We start from the raw sequence: 13,080 nt of genomic DNA on the forward strand, positions 1-13,080 counted from the left end.
TAAGTCCATTTTGATCCACAAACATCTAAGCGTATTTGCTTTTCCAGAAAAAATTGAAATTCTTGGATGGCTCAGCTGATCAAGAGGTTTCACATCTGGCCTGGAGCCTAGTGAGTAATTAAATTATAGAAAAGTGAGTCAATGGCTAAATAACCTTTGAGCATAGGGAAATGTCCACATCACAAATTATCACCACTCTGTACTAAATGACTTGTTAGCAGTCTCAGGAGCATGATCAGGAACAGATGGACCCTGGAGACTGAACTACCCTGGCTCTCTAAAAGGTGTCTCCTCAGATGAGGACTGACACACAAGGAAGGCAGCATATGGGGAAGTTCGCTTGCACCTATGCTGTACCTGGTCTCTCATAAGACTGACTCCAGGCCTGTGAAATCTCTTGTACATGGATATTCAGATTTCAAACTGACTAATTCCCTAAGGTTGTTGACTCAAATGCTAAGAATTTCCTTAAGTCTGATAAATTATGTTCCACTCTGTACTATACAGTGAGCAGGGAAGTGTTCACTTCCCCAGTGAGTGAGAAGACCTTGACATGCCAAGGCTGGACTCTCTTCACACAGTGGAACATGGCACATTGTGGCTAAAATGTTAGGACTGTTCTAAATGTTTGTAAGGAGGCACTCTACAGCAGTGGCTTTCAACCTTTTTTTCATTGGTGGACCCCTAAATTTCAAATAGAGCTGCAGACTCCTTTTGGAAATCTTAAACATAGTCTGCAGCCCCCAGGTTGAAAACAACTACTCTATATCGCCTGGAATGAGCAATTCCCTGGTAAGAGTGCTGTCCCAAGATGTTCTCTATCCCACCCTTTCAAAAAGATCTCTTCTACTTGGGAGATTTGTGTGGGAGGAATTGTCCTCTTGAACTACAGTGAATAAAAAACCAGCATGGAATTTGAGACTTGAGTAACCATCTGGATGAAGGAGTTCAAGGTGAAATAATCTAGCCCCTCAAATAGAAGAGAAAATAAACTAAGCTGAGAACTGCTGCCTTTTAGCAGGCCCAAGCAAAATCATGTGTTGCCTGGACTCAAGCATATTATAACTAACTTATAAAATAGCTGGTCATTCATGGTTAGCAGTTGATCTTTCTTGCATGTGTCTACTTCCCATAAATGTGTGTGTTCTCACTCAGTGTTCCAAATCAATGACTATCTGTGGGGGCTCCTTCTTGGTGAATTTCCAAAGTAAAGGGATATAGAGTCAGATAATACAGCTTACTCTAGGGCTAGAATATGGTGACAACTTAGCAGCAACACTCCAGTTTAGAGCACTAGGCCTAATGCAATTACTCAAACTGGAAATTGGTAAAATGCTGTGACTAACAGCCATCAGTTTTGTGATAGTTCAAGACTAACCTTAAATAATCTAAAAGATACTGGAATGGAGAGAACCAATCAGCTATTCTACTGTAGTCTTCAGAAAAGTACCAATGACCTGATGCTGCTTAGGTTCAGTGGTCTGGCAGTATCCCCCCCCGCTAAAGTCTTAGGCCTCCTGGCCCCTGCCAACCACTTGAACAACTTCTTGAAAAGCTTCCACGACATGGTAATTACTGCTGCTAACACAATCACTGCAATCAGAGGCAAATTTTGTATCATGGAGGTGGGGAAACAGTTGGTTTCATAGGTGTCTTATATACACAATAGAGGTAGGCTTATGTCTAAATTAATCTCCCCCTGCTTTGGGCAAACCACTATAGGCCACTGATGCAGCACTGTCCAAAATTACCTGTTTCATGAAAATATATTTGATTAAAATTACACACTGAATAAAGGACTTCTCATCCTTCAGAAGCTCTCCATTTTTTGAGTGCTGCAAGATACCAGACTTGAGGATCTGGCATTCCAGAGTAGAGAGCTGTCCTGCTGCAGTGTGCTTTGAGAAGCATTAGAGGACTACAACTAACACCTTGCTTTCTCTCTCTCCCCTCCCCCTGTCCCCCAACCCATATTGGTTCTCAACTCCTATGTTTAAAAGCCACTGCAGCTGTACAGACATACCGTAAAAAAACCTACAGGTGGCCTATGCCAGCCAGCTTGGGGGCCTTGGGCTGTAGCACTGCTTCATGGCTGTGCTCTCAACCCCACAGGGCTCTAGACCCCACAGGGCCCTAGAGCCCAGAGGTCTGCACAGCCATGAAATAGCCTTGGAGCCAGAGCCAGCTAGCATGGGCCATCTGGGGGTTTTTCTTTGCTGTGTAGACCTACCTTAAGTGGAGTTGGACAGTTACAGTAGATGGTGGTATATAGTTTAGAAAAGGCAGCTTCTACCCTCCCCTAAAGAGCAAACAAATGGAAGCTACTGAATAGTAAGGTCATAACAAGGGGCAGAGAGCAGGCCCTCCCAACCTCTAACTGAGATTTTTGTTTTTGAAGCCGGGGGGGGGGGGGGTGAGGAGGAGGAGTTGTCCATGTTGCATAGGCAAAGCTCTCTGCTCTCAAAGTCTAGGGAACATGTAACCAGAGAGCAGGCCCTCACAACCATGGATGGGCAGGAACAGCAGGTTTTTGCCATATTATTAGTATTTGTTACTAATGACAAGCATCCCCTTCCTGTTTACTCTCCCAGAGAGGGATAGTCATTGTGGCAGTCAAGAGCCTGAATTTAACAGTTTCTCTAAATGTCAGTTTTGCCTTTAAAGAAAATCTTAGGAATATTCCTGCCATTAGTTCTCCCCTATTGGTTCCAGAATCAAAAGGTGCTTGCCTCACCAGGAAGGCTTTTTCTAAACTCCAGCAACTGCTAATGTAATATATGAATATCCATTTAAGATACTCCCACATACATCAGCATTGATAACATTCTGTAGTCAGAACTGTAGGGGGATGCTGCTGCTGTACAGGGCAGAGTTTTTGTAGGGAGCTAGATCAAGGGCAAAATAATCCACCACCTGATGAAATCAACCTCCATCCAGTGAGCAGAGGCTAGCAGGACACCTAACCTACTTCCTGTGTTATGTGCTGTTGCCAAGCTAGTTGCACCACAGTCCCCTCAGCGCATCCCTACAGCTGATGAGCCAGAAGCTCATCTCTCAGCACAGAATCATGAGATTCTCCTAGTCAGATGTAGACCAGTGGCAGGCCCACTCTGCATCAACTAGCATTACCTCAGCAGGCCTGACTTAAATTCAGCACCTGTGACTAGTAGCATATTCAGTAACTATACAGCCTTTGCAAAACAGGATATTTATTTTTAATAGGAAGGCCAAGGAGTTTAAAAAAAAAAATCCAGCTGTGGCCTACTTAGATCTTGCCCCCTCCACCCATCCCTGTTAGGTAGGTTAGGGTTACCATACGTCGGGTTTTTCCTGGACATGTCCAGCTTTTTGGCAATCAAACCCCCGTCCGGGGGGAATTGCAAAAAAGCCAAACATGTCCGGGAAAATGCCGGCCGGGCACTTCCCCTCCCGCGGCTGCTCTGCTCCTCCCCTGACTCTTCGGCTCTGTTTAAGAGCCGAGCGCTACAGGCTTTGGGCAGCCCCCATGCCTCCGGACCCTGCGCCGCCGGAGCCCGGGAGGGGAAGTGCCCAGCCAGGGGCGCAGGGTCCGGAGGCATAGGGGCTGCCCGAAGCCCAAGTGCTATCGGCTTCACGGTTTGCTGGGCAGCCTCCAGCCCCTGCGCCCCCGGCTGGGCGCTTCCCCTCCCAGGCTCCAGCTGCGCTGGGGAAGCGCCGGCCGGGGGCGCAGGGTCTGGGGTCTGCCCGGCAAACCGTGAAGCCGGTAGCACTCGGGCAGCCCTTTTCACGTGGCTGGGAGTGGGAGGGAGCAGAGTTAGGGTGGGGTTGGGGCGGGGAAGGGGTGGAGTTGGGGCAGGGCTGGGTGTAGGAAAGAGGCAGGGCCAGGGCCCATGGAGGGTCCTCTTTTTTTATTTGTTAAATATGGTAACCCTAAGGTAGGTAAGGTAACTTCTTTAGCCTACCTCTGCAAAGCCTGCATCCGGCTGTTCAAGGGAACAAGCTCTGTTCCACGCTCTCACTGATTTCTCAGTTGAGGGAGAAGGTAGATGAGGTGATATTTTTCATTCAACCAACACTGCAATTAATAGTTGAGTCCTATTGATCTGAGGCTCCCCTGGCCAAATAAATCTTAACTTTACTGGAGGTAGGGCAATTAGGTTCTTCCTATTTAATGGCCCAGCCCTTTGCCTCATGACCTTAAAGCATTCTAGCCAAAGGTAGTAGCAGCTCATTACTCTGTTTCCTGGTTGTTCTTCCTGACAACTCGTTTTGATTTAACTCCACTGTCAGACAAAGCCTCCCTTATAGGTCAGCCAATCATAGCATCTGTAATATTCATGAATACAGCAGCCCCACCTCCTTCACACCTTTCACTGCAATTCAGCTGCTGACAAAGCAGCTTCACCATCCCTTCCAGCCCTTTCTGTGTGTGCTCCACTGCCGCTGGGGCAGGGAGAGGTAGAAAGGAGAACTGAATCCAGTTTTATCACTCCTTCTACAGCATGCTATACCTTGATTTTGGAAATGCATTAGTTCTAGTACACCAGAGCCTGCCCCTTCAAGGACCGCCCCCACCCTGCGGTTGCAAGTATTAGCCAAACACTGCTTTAGAACATATCTTAAAATGGTTTATACCGTGACAGTGGAGAGGGGAAAGGTTAAAATAGGCATAGTTAGTCTTGTGAAAAGAAGAATAAGGTAGTGAGCACCTACTAAGTCTTCAAATGCATTAAAGGCTGTTATAAGAAAGACTGGTCAATTGTTCTCCATGTTCACCAAAAGCAGGACACGTAGTAAGACTGAATATGGAGCAAGGGGAGATTTAGGTTAGATAGTAGAAAGCTTTTCCTAACTACAAAGGTTATTTTGAACTCTGGAATAGGCTTCAAAGGGAGGTTGTAGAATCCCCCTCATTGTCCAACCTGTTCTTAAAACATCTGCCAGGGATGGTCTACATTTACTGCCTCAGCCCAGGGGGTGGAACTTGATGACTTCTTGGGGTCCCTATCAGCCCTACATTTCTGATGTTATGTTCAAACCATTTCAGAAACCTGGTTTAAAAATTCTGTTTCAGCATGCTACCTGGGGAATGTCACACATACACAGGAAGTGACTCAGAAAGGGTGACAGTACAAACTTTGAAGATTTCTTTCACTCCACCTACTTATTTATAAACCCGGACAGTCACAGAGGGTTGTTCCTGCACACTTTTGATAATGAAAGTTACCATGGCTCCTGCATTTCATTCCCTTCTAGTTTCTCATCCTCCTGAATAATTTTCTTTAATTTCATTCTTCCCATCCTGTATCTCTCTCAATTCTGTTTTCCCTTCAGGTGTGCACACATCCCCTCCCATAGCCTTTTCTCCACTTTCCCACTCCACCCTTTATGCTTGCCCAGATGCTCTAAAACCAGTTGTCTAACATTTTCAGCCTGAAGGCCAAATATTTAACAGAAAATGTAGGACAACAATCAGTACTTTATTTCTCCAGGGGCAAGTAGAGCATGGTAGGCTCCTGTCCTGCTTGCCCTGGGGCTCCTACAACCCAGCAGAGAAGCAGGCAATGGAGCAACCATAGCTATTACTCTCTCCTCCCCCTCCTACACTGCAGAACTTGTACAACAGCAACTGCCATGCTGGAGCCATGCAAAAGGGAAGAGACAGCTGCTGTTCAGCCTACTAGAACTGCAGAGGAAGTGGGAGAGGTTGTGCTCTATACCCGATTCAAATACTTGCTTAAAAAAAAATCTCAACAGATCTTCAGATGACTATTAAAGCTTTATCTACAGTAGTTAGGGTGACCAGATGTCCCGATTTTATAAGGACAGTCCCGATATTTGGGGCTTGTTCTTATATAGGCTTCTATTACCCCCCACCCCGTCCCAATTTTTCACACTTGCTGTCTGGTCACCCTAACAGTAGTTGACAAATTCTATCCATATAACTACTGGGCAGCAGGCTGTGTGTTGAAGCATTGTCCAAGGTACAGTTCCAAAAACAGCAGCATTCCTACTATAACTGGGCTAGAAAAGAAGTTTCTAAAACGGGTTCAAACACATTGATCCCAGCCCATAACAGGGGGGAGCTTGTTAACCCATCTTACCGTGCAATTGACAATCAACAAGGAATCCTACAAAAAATGGTAACATGGACAAATTGCTAAGCACACAGGAACAAAATCAGTAAGACTAAGGCACAAGATGAGTTACACTTCGCAAGGGACACAAAAGGCAATAAGAGGAGATTTTTTAAATACATTAGAAACAAGAGAAAGACAACAGAAAGTGAAGGTTCCCTACTTAGCGGGGAAGGACAGCTAAGAACTGATGAAGTCAAAAAGGCTGAGTGTTTAAACACTATTTTGCTTCAGACTTGACTAAAAAGGTTAATGGTGACCAGATACTCAACACAATATTAACAACAAAGGTGAAAGGAACGCAAGCCAAAATAGGGAAAGAACAGGGTAAAGAATATTTAGATAAGTTAGATGTATTCAAATCAGCAGGGCTTGATTAATTCAGCCAAGGTACTTAAGGAATTAGCTGAAGCAATCTTGGAACAGTTAGCAATTATTTTCAAGAACTCCTGGAGAATAGGCCAGGTCCCAGAGGATTGGAGAAATGCAAACTTTAAAAAGTGGAAACAGAGCAGCCAGCAAATTATAGACAAATCAGCCTAACTTTGATACCCAGAAAGATACTGGAACAAATTATTAAACAATCAATTTGTAAGCACCTAGAGCAGGGGTGGCCAAACTGTGGCTTGCAAGCCACATGTGGTTCTTTTACCATTTAAGTACAGCTCGCGGAGCCCCCCATACCCCACCAGACTGGGGGGGAAGCTCGGGACCTCTGCCTTGCAGGGGGTGCGGGCTTCTGCCCAGACGGGAGGGAGGTCTCAGGGCTTCAGCAGGAGCAGGCTGAAGCCCCAGCCCCCACTCCCAGCAGGTGTGCCCCGGCTCTCAAACGTCTGATGATTGTCATGTGGCTCGGAGGGCCAGTAAGTTTGGGCACCCCTGGCCTAGAGAAGAATAGGGTTGTAAGAAATAGCCAGTGTGGATTTGTCAAGAACAAATCATGCCAAACCAACCTAATTTTCTTCTACAGTGTTACTGATCTAGTGGATGGGGGAAGCAGTAACATGATGTATCTTGATTTTAGTAAACCATTTGACAGTCCCACATGACATTCTCAAAAGCAAGCTAGGGAAACACTGTCTAGATGAAATTACTGTAAGGTGCGTGCACAAGTGGTTGAAAGACTATACTCAAAGAGTAGTTCGCTATCAAACTGAAGGGCATATCTAGTCAGGTACTACAGATGTCAGCCCTGGGTCTGGTACTATTCAATATTTTCATTAATGACTTGGATAATGGAGTGGAGAGTATGCTTATAAAACTTGCAGATGACACCAAGCTGAGAGAGGTTTCAAGCATTTTGGAGGATGGGATTAGAATTCAAAGTGACCTTGACAAATTGGACGACTGATCTGAATTCAGCAAGATGAAATTCAATAAAGACAAGTGCAAAGTACTTCACTTAAAAGGAAAAATCAAATGCACAACTACAAAATTATTATCCATCATACACTAGGGGTAGTACTGCTGAAAAGGATATATTGGTTATAATGGATAACAAATAGAATACGAATCAACAATGTGATGCAGCTACAAAAAAATATTCTGAGGTGTATGAAGAGTAGTGTTGTGAGACACGGAAGGTTGTAGTCGGCTCTACTCGGCACTGATGGAGTACTGTGTCCAATTCTGGATGCCGTACTTTAGGAAAGATGTGGACAAATTGGAGAGAGTCCAGAGGAGAGCAACAAAAATGATAAGATTTAGAAAATCTGACCTATGAGGAAAGGTTTAAAAAAAAACAGTCTTGAGGGGGAAAAAGGGCTGAGGAGGGACCTGATAACCTTCAAATATGTTAAGTGCTGTTACAAAGAGGATGGTCATCATACTGAATGTTTACCTTTAATAGATCAGGGAGATGCTGCAGTAGGTGCTTCCCATCCCCTTTGTGTTATCGTTACAAAGAGGATGGTCATCAATCGTTCTCCAGGTTTACTGAAGATAGGAGAAGTTCTAAGAGGCTTAATCTGCAGTAAGGGAGATTTAGATCACATATTAGGAAAAACTTCAGTACAGATATTCAGTACTCCCAAATATTCAAAAGATTCTTACAGTTTTCAGCCAATTTTAGGGAAGAAGGTGGGAGAAGTATTTGCCTTTGCTTTTTGAGCCTTTAGAAGTTTATATTGCCAAGTTTTCCTCCACAACCACAGGTGCTTAAAAAAATTTTTTTTTTTTGTAAATGAGATAAAGCCCCAACTCCCAGGGTCATGTAAGAAAAAAAAAATCAGTATCAAGTAATACGATCAAGTCCCTTGAGTTGGCAATACTGCATGTTTAGCTTTAGTAGATCAGCAAGATGCTGTGGGGAGATTCTTCCCATCCCCTTTGTGTTCTAGTTCTGCTAAACTGAAGGAAGGGCAAACATATGCTTAGCCCTAACACAACTGAAGAGCCCTAGTAGGTTGCAGGCTAACGTGTAAGCAGTGTTCACTAGCCATATTGTAGCCTAGGCTAAAACATGGCCACAGATAACAGCTTCAAATATGTTAGCCTGCCTCTAATGGTATGTCTACCATTAGAGCTGGAGGTGTAATTTCCAGCTCAGGTAGATGTACCCAAACTAACCAATCGAGCTAGTGCACTAAAATGGTGGAAGGATGAACTAGCCACCACCAGTAGGTATCTAAGGTCTCTGACAGGATGATATTTGGGCAGCTAGCCTGGCCCACTGCTCAGACCACTTCAGCTACACTGCTCAATCAGAGCTTGCATGGATATGTCTACCCAAGCTGGAAATTACACCTCCAACATAATGATTTAAAGGACTTCAGGTGTTAAGCTAACAATTGAAACACTCCCTTTTTGCCCATCAAGACAAGGCTCTGATCACTCTTCACCTCTGATTATTGCTGAACCATCCTTCCCACAGACATTTCGCTGACTTTCAAATATCTCTGGAGAGCCACTTTTTACTTTAAAAATGAACTAGATTTGCTCCAGTGTCTGCCATTTCCACTTACATTGTACCAAGCCACACAAGCTGAAGTGTGACCATCATTGCACTGTGTTTTCAGGAAAAGAATGGGAATGGTTCCAGCAAACTAAACCATTTGCCAAATGTAGTGCCTCCCTCTTGGTTACAGTTGTGAGGTGTTCCTTTCCGGGGGGTGGGGAGGGGTGAACGAGAAGATCCTTCAGTCCCACCTCTAAATACTCTTAGTACAGAGTTTAGAAACAGACTAAGGTAGGATGGGGGGAGGGGGCGGACGTTTGTTGGAGCCTCTTAAAAATATTAGCAGCACATCACTAGAAAGTAATAATTCAATACTTTGCCCTTTGTGACAGACCCAGACAGCTGCAGTCCACAGGGCCCTGGGCTGGAACCCGGAGTAGAGGGCGGGCCCGGGTTCCCCCCAAACCTCCCAATTGATCTGGACTGTGGGTTCTTCCAGAGGGGAAGGTCTCCAGGCTGTTTCCCCCAACCCACATGGTGAATCTCTGAAGCAAGAAAATCCACCAATAAGCGCAGGACCCACCAAGATAGAGGAACTTTGTCACACCTTCTATTTCAAGATCTCAAAGCTTTCAAAGTAAGCCCTTAACAACATGTCTGAGGTACAGTGATCACCCTTAAGAAGTCCGCATTTGCAACAGTTTCTGAGATGCCAGCCATTCCCTGAAGATGGGATAGAAGACAGCAACTTTTTAAAAGAGGTTTACAAAGAAATGACAAAACTATCAAACTGGGATAATACAGACAAAGTGACCAAGACAAGATAATCTCAGCCACAAGAAATGTAGTCAGAAAAGACATGATGCACTGGGAAACCCAGAGGGGTTTGTACAGTATCCCTTTCCTCCCATATCGTGGCATAGCGAAGGCATCTGCTATGGGTTAGTGGCTACATGCTTTGAGTAGATGGACTGAGGAACAGAGGCTAAGTGGTCTTGAGCAAGTGATTTGATGACAGCCAAAACAGAACCCTGATCTCCTGACTCAGTCTCCTGCTTTAGTCACATCCCTTCCTCAATATACACAGTGCCTTTAATCCCAAGTACTTTACAAACGATACATACACAGGAATCCCCATACCTGAAATATAGCCAGCACAGGTAGGGTGGGAGGATACACAGCCTGCTCTCAATGGCTAAGGAAAGTGGGCAAACCCCTACTCTTAATGAGGGCCACTGAACTTTAAGCAGAAACCTAAAAAATTCTAGGTCCTGATTGTGCCCATCCACAGTGAATTAGATGGAATGTAGGCACAAACTCAGCTTCCAGCCTAAGCCATCATTAGTAGTCACAAAAGGCTCTCATTGCTTCAAACTGCTCTGATCTGCCCAGAAGATGCTATCCTGATAGGTAAAATGACATTGCTTCATCATAGAGTCATAGCTTAAGGATTTCTTGCTTTCTTTCAGTGTCAATATATCTCTTACCACAAAGAGAGGCCTAGGAAATACTTATGAGTGATTTGCTCTCCCTGCTGAAGGGATACAGCCTTGATCAAAAGTAGAGCTAATATTTTAAGTTAGTTAGTGAGGCCAGTTTTGTGTAGTGTCCCAGGTGGATTAACACCACACCCACAAGGGGCAGAGTCCCAAATGGAGAGCGGGCACATGCCTAGTTTTTATAGATCCTAAGGGCAGATGGTGCTTTTATTAATACTGTCTCAGTTCAGGGGGAACTGTACTCCCTCTTTGTGGGCCCTTAAGGGTTCCTGGCTCCTCAGCTGTCACCTCACAGGTAGAAATCTGCATCTCTCCCCCCTCCTGACCAGATTTTTCCAGTTTGCACTTCCCTGTCTACACAGATATCCTCAGCAAGCCAGACTGCCTAAAAGAAACTACACACATGCTAAAAAGTTTACCAGAGATCACTCCAACTCCCAACCTCAAGCTCTAGTAGGTGTCAGTCCTTCAAAACCCATAACTGGATTTCCCCCCCATGGTTACAAGTTCATAACCATCTCAGATTCAGAACCAGAACAACCAGGAATAGTTCCATCTTTCTTTTATACAGCTTGGGCTTTTGATCATGGCCTCATGTAACAGGTGATCAGCAGACAATGGCTCACTCCTCAGGGCATAGTTTCAAAAGATTTTGCATTAACCAGAGGAAGGGAATTAGTATTTACCTCCCCCTAGATATTCCTTAGGAAAAAGCATGTAACACTTTTTGTTACCACCCCGGCATAAACCATTCATTTAATACAATGGACCTCAAGACATTTAATTCAATAAGGTCTCCCAAGGATATGGCAGGAAGTTGCCATCTCTGTCACAAATCTCTCTGGTCAGACCTTTAAGCAGAGCAGTTGATCTGTTTTGCCAAGTGCAACAATTACTGTTTGTTCAGTGGCAGGTTAGGGAGAGCATTTTCTCTTCCAACAGGAGGCCTTTGTCCAATAGGATTGGTCTAGATACTTTTCAAGACTGGTAAGAACAGCATTCTGCAAAGGCAACTTCATAGTGCAGTGGGCTAGTGGCACTAGGAACTGGAAGACCCGTCTCCTGAGTTCTTATTCTCAACTCTGTTGCTGACTTGCTGAGTAGCCTTGGGCGAGTCTCTTTACCCTTTCTTGCAGCTCTTCTAGGTCGATAAGGGGCACATCACTTACCTGCCTCACAGGGGAATTGTGCAGCTTAATATTGGTAAAACATGCCAAGATCCCCTGGTGAAAAGTTCTCCAGCCATGCAGTATTCTGATATTGGTGACATGTGTCAGATGAGGGGAAAATGTCATCTTTGTGTTGCCTCTAAGGTGCAAGGGAGGCTTGTGTATTCCAGTCTCCCTCCCCATCCCATCCACAACCAGATACAACTTGTGCAACAGACCACAAGAGACAAATAATGGAAAAAAGTGTATTAAAATAGTCACAAGATTACAATAGAAAACATTAAAATCAGTCAAGAAAAATTAACAGTATGATTTTAGTATCCAAATCAAAAGTATCTGTCCAAGCAAAGCACAGTTGCTATCCCCGGCTCTCCACGGCCTTAACTTTAGTGAGGCCATGTAGTATACACCTGGCTCCCTCCCACAATAATTATACACCCATTTTATAGGTGTTTGTCCTGCTTCCTCCACCCCCAAAACCAGGCAGGATACTGGTGCGCTATCCTCTTATTGAGGAGGGGGCTTTCCTCCCCGGTTTAGGAAGATACTTTCCAAGTTAGAGGTCTGCAGGAACAAGAACCAAAAGCTCCTGTCTTCCTGCCCAAAGTGTCTCTAATACTCCATGTTACAGTTGCTTTGGAGTGAGGGGGAACCAGACTGCACAGCATATTCACCCCAGAAGGCAGGAAACTTTATTCAACTTAAATTCCAGTTTTAGAAAGTGCAGAAATACCTTAAAAATAAAAGGGGTTGCTTGTGTTTGAGAGGGAGGAGGAAAGAAGCCTTAAAAAAACAAAACAAAAACACAATGGAATAAAATCTGAGCAAAGTAGTTTATGATTTAGGGATCTCCATCACTTAGTCCTGCCTCAGACCAGGGGGCTAGATTTGAGGACTTCTTGAGGTCCCTTCCAGCCCAGCATTTCTATGATTCGATGCATTCTGGTGGCCTTTATCATACAATGTGCCAAGACCTAGATGCTGGTATGATGGGAAAATGACTGCAACCCCAGCAATGTAGATACTGTTGGAGAAACTCTACTTCCACAATACCCCAGATCTTTGACCACAGATTCATTTTCAAGGGGGAAAAAATACTCCTCAAACCTCACCCCCCATATATATAAAAGAAAAATCATGGTTTTAAAGGTCCTAGACAGATACGAGAACAATGTAAACGCCAAGCAAGGTTTAAAACAGATTCCAGGGCAATTATGTTAGAGATCATAAGGTTCTTCACCCTACCACCTCAACAGTCCACTCTGTAGGGAAACAAAGCCTTTAAGTTTTGTGTACATGTACACATACACACAAGTTACAAGGCAGATGGTTACCCAAACAACTCTGGAATATTAAAAGACAAATTAAAAACCTAATTCCAGTTTCTCTAATCATAAACT

At 44.4% G+C, this 13,080-nt stretch overlaps 1 long non-coding RNA gene across 1 annotated transcript; it reads left to right on the top strand.

Moving 5' to 3' along the window:
• The first annotated feature begins 47 nt into the window (after nt 1-47).
• On the top strand, nt 48-11,980 carry LOC135982489 (uncharacterized). Its single transcript, XR_010599880.1, has 2 exons — nt 48-110; nt 9,405-11,980. It is a non-coding gene; the product is annotated as an uncharacterized LOC135982489 (long non-coding RNA).
• The last annotated feature ends 1,100 nt before the right edge of the window (nt 11,981-13,080 follow it).

This window comes from Chrysemys picta, chromosome 1 (assembly GCF_011386835.1).
Source record: "Chrysemys picta bellii isolate R12L10 chromosome 1, ASM1138683v2, whole genome shotgun sequence".
Classification (NCBI taxonomy): Eukaryota; Metazoa; Chordata; order Testudines; family Emydidae; genus Chrysemys; species Chrysemys picta.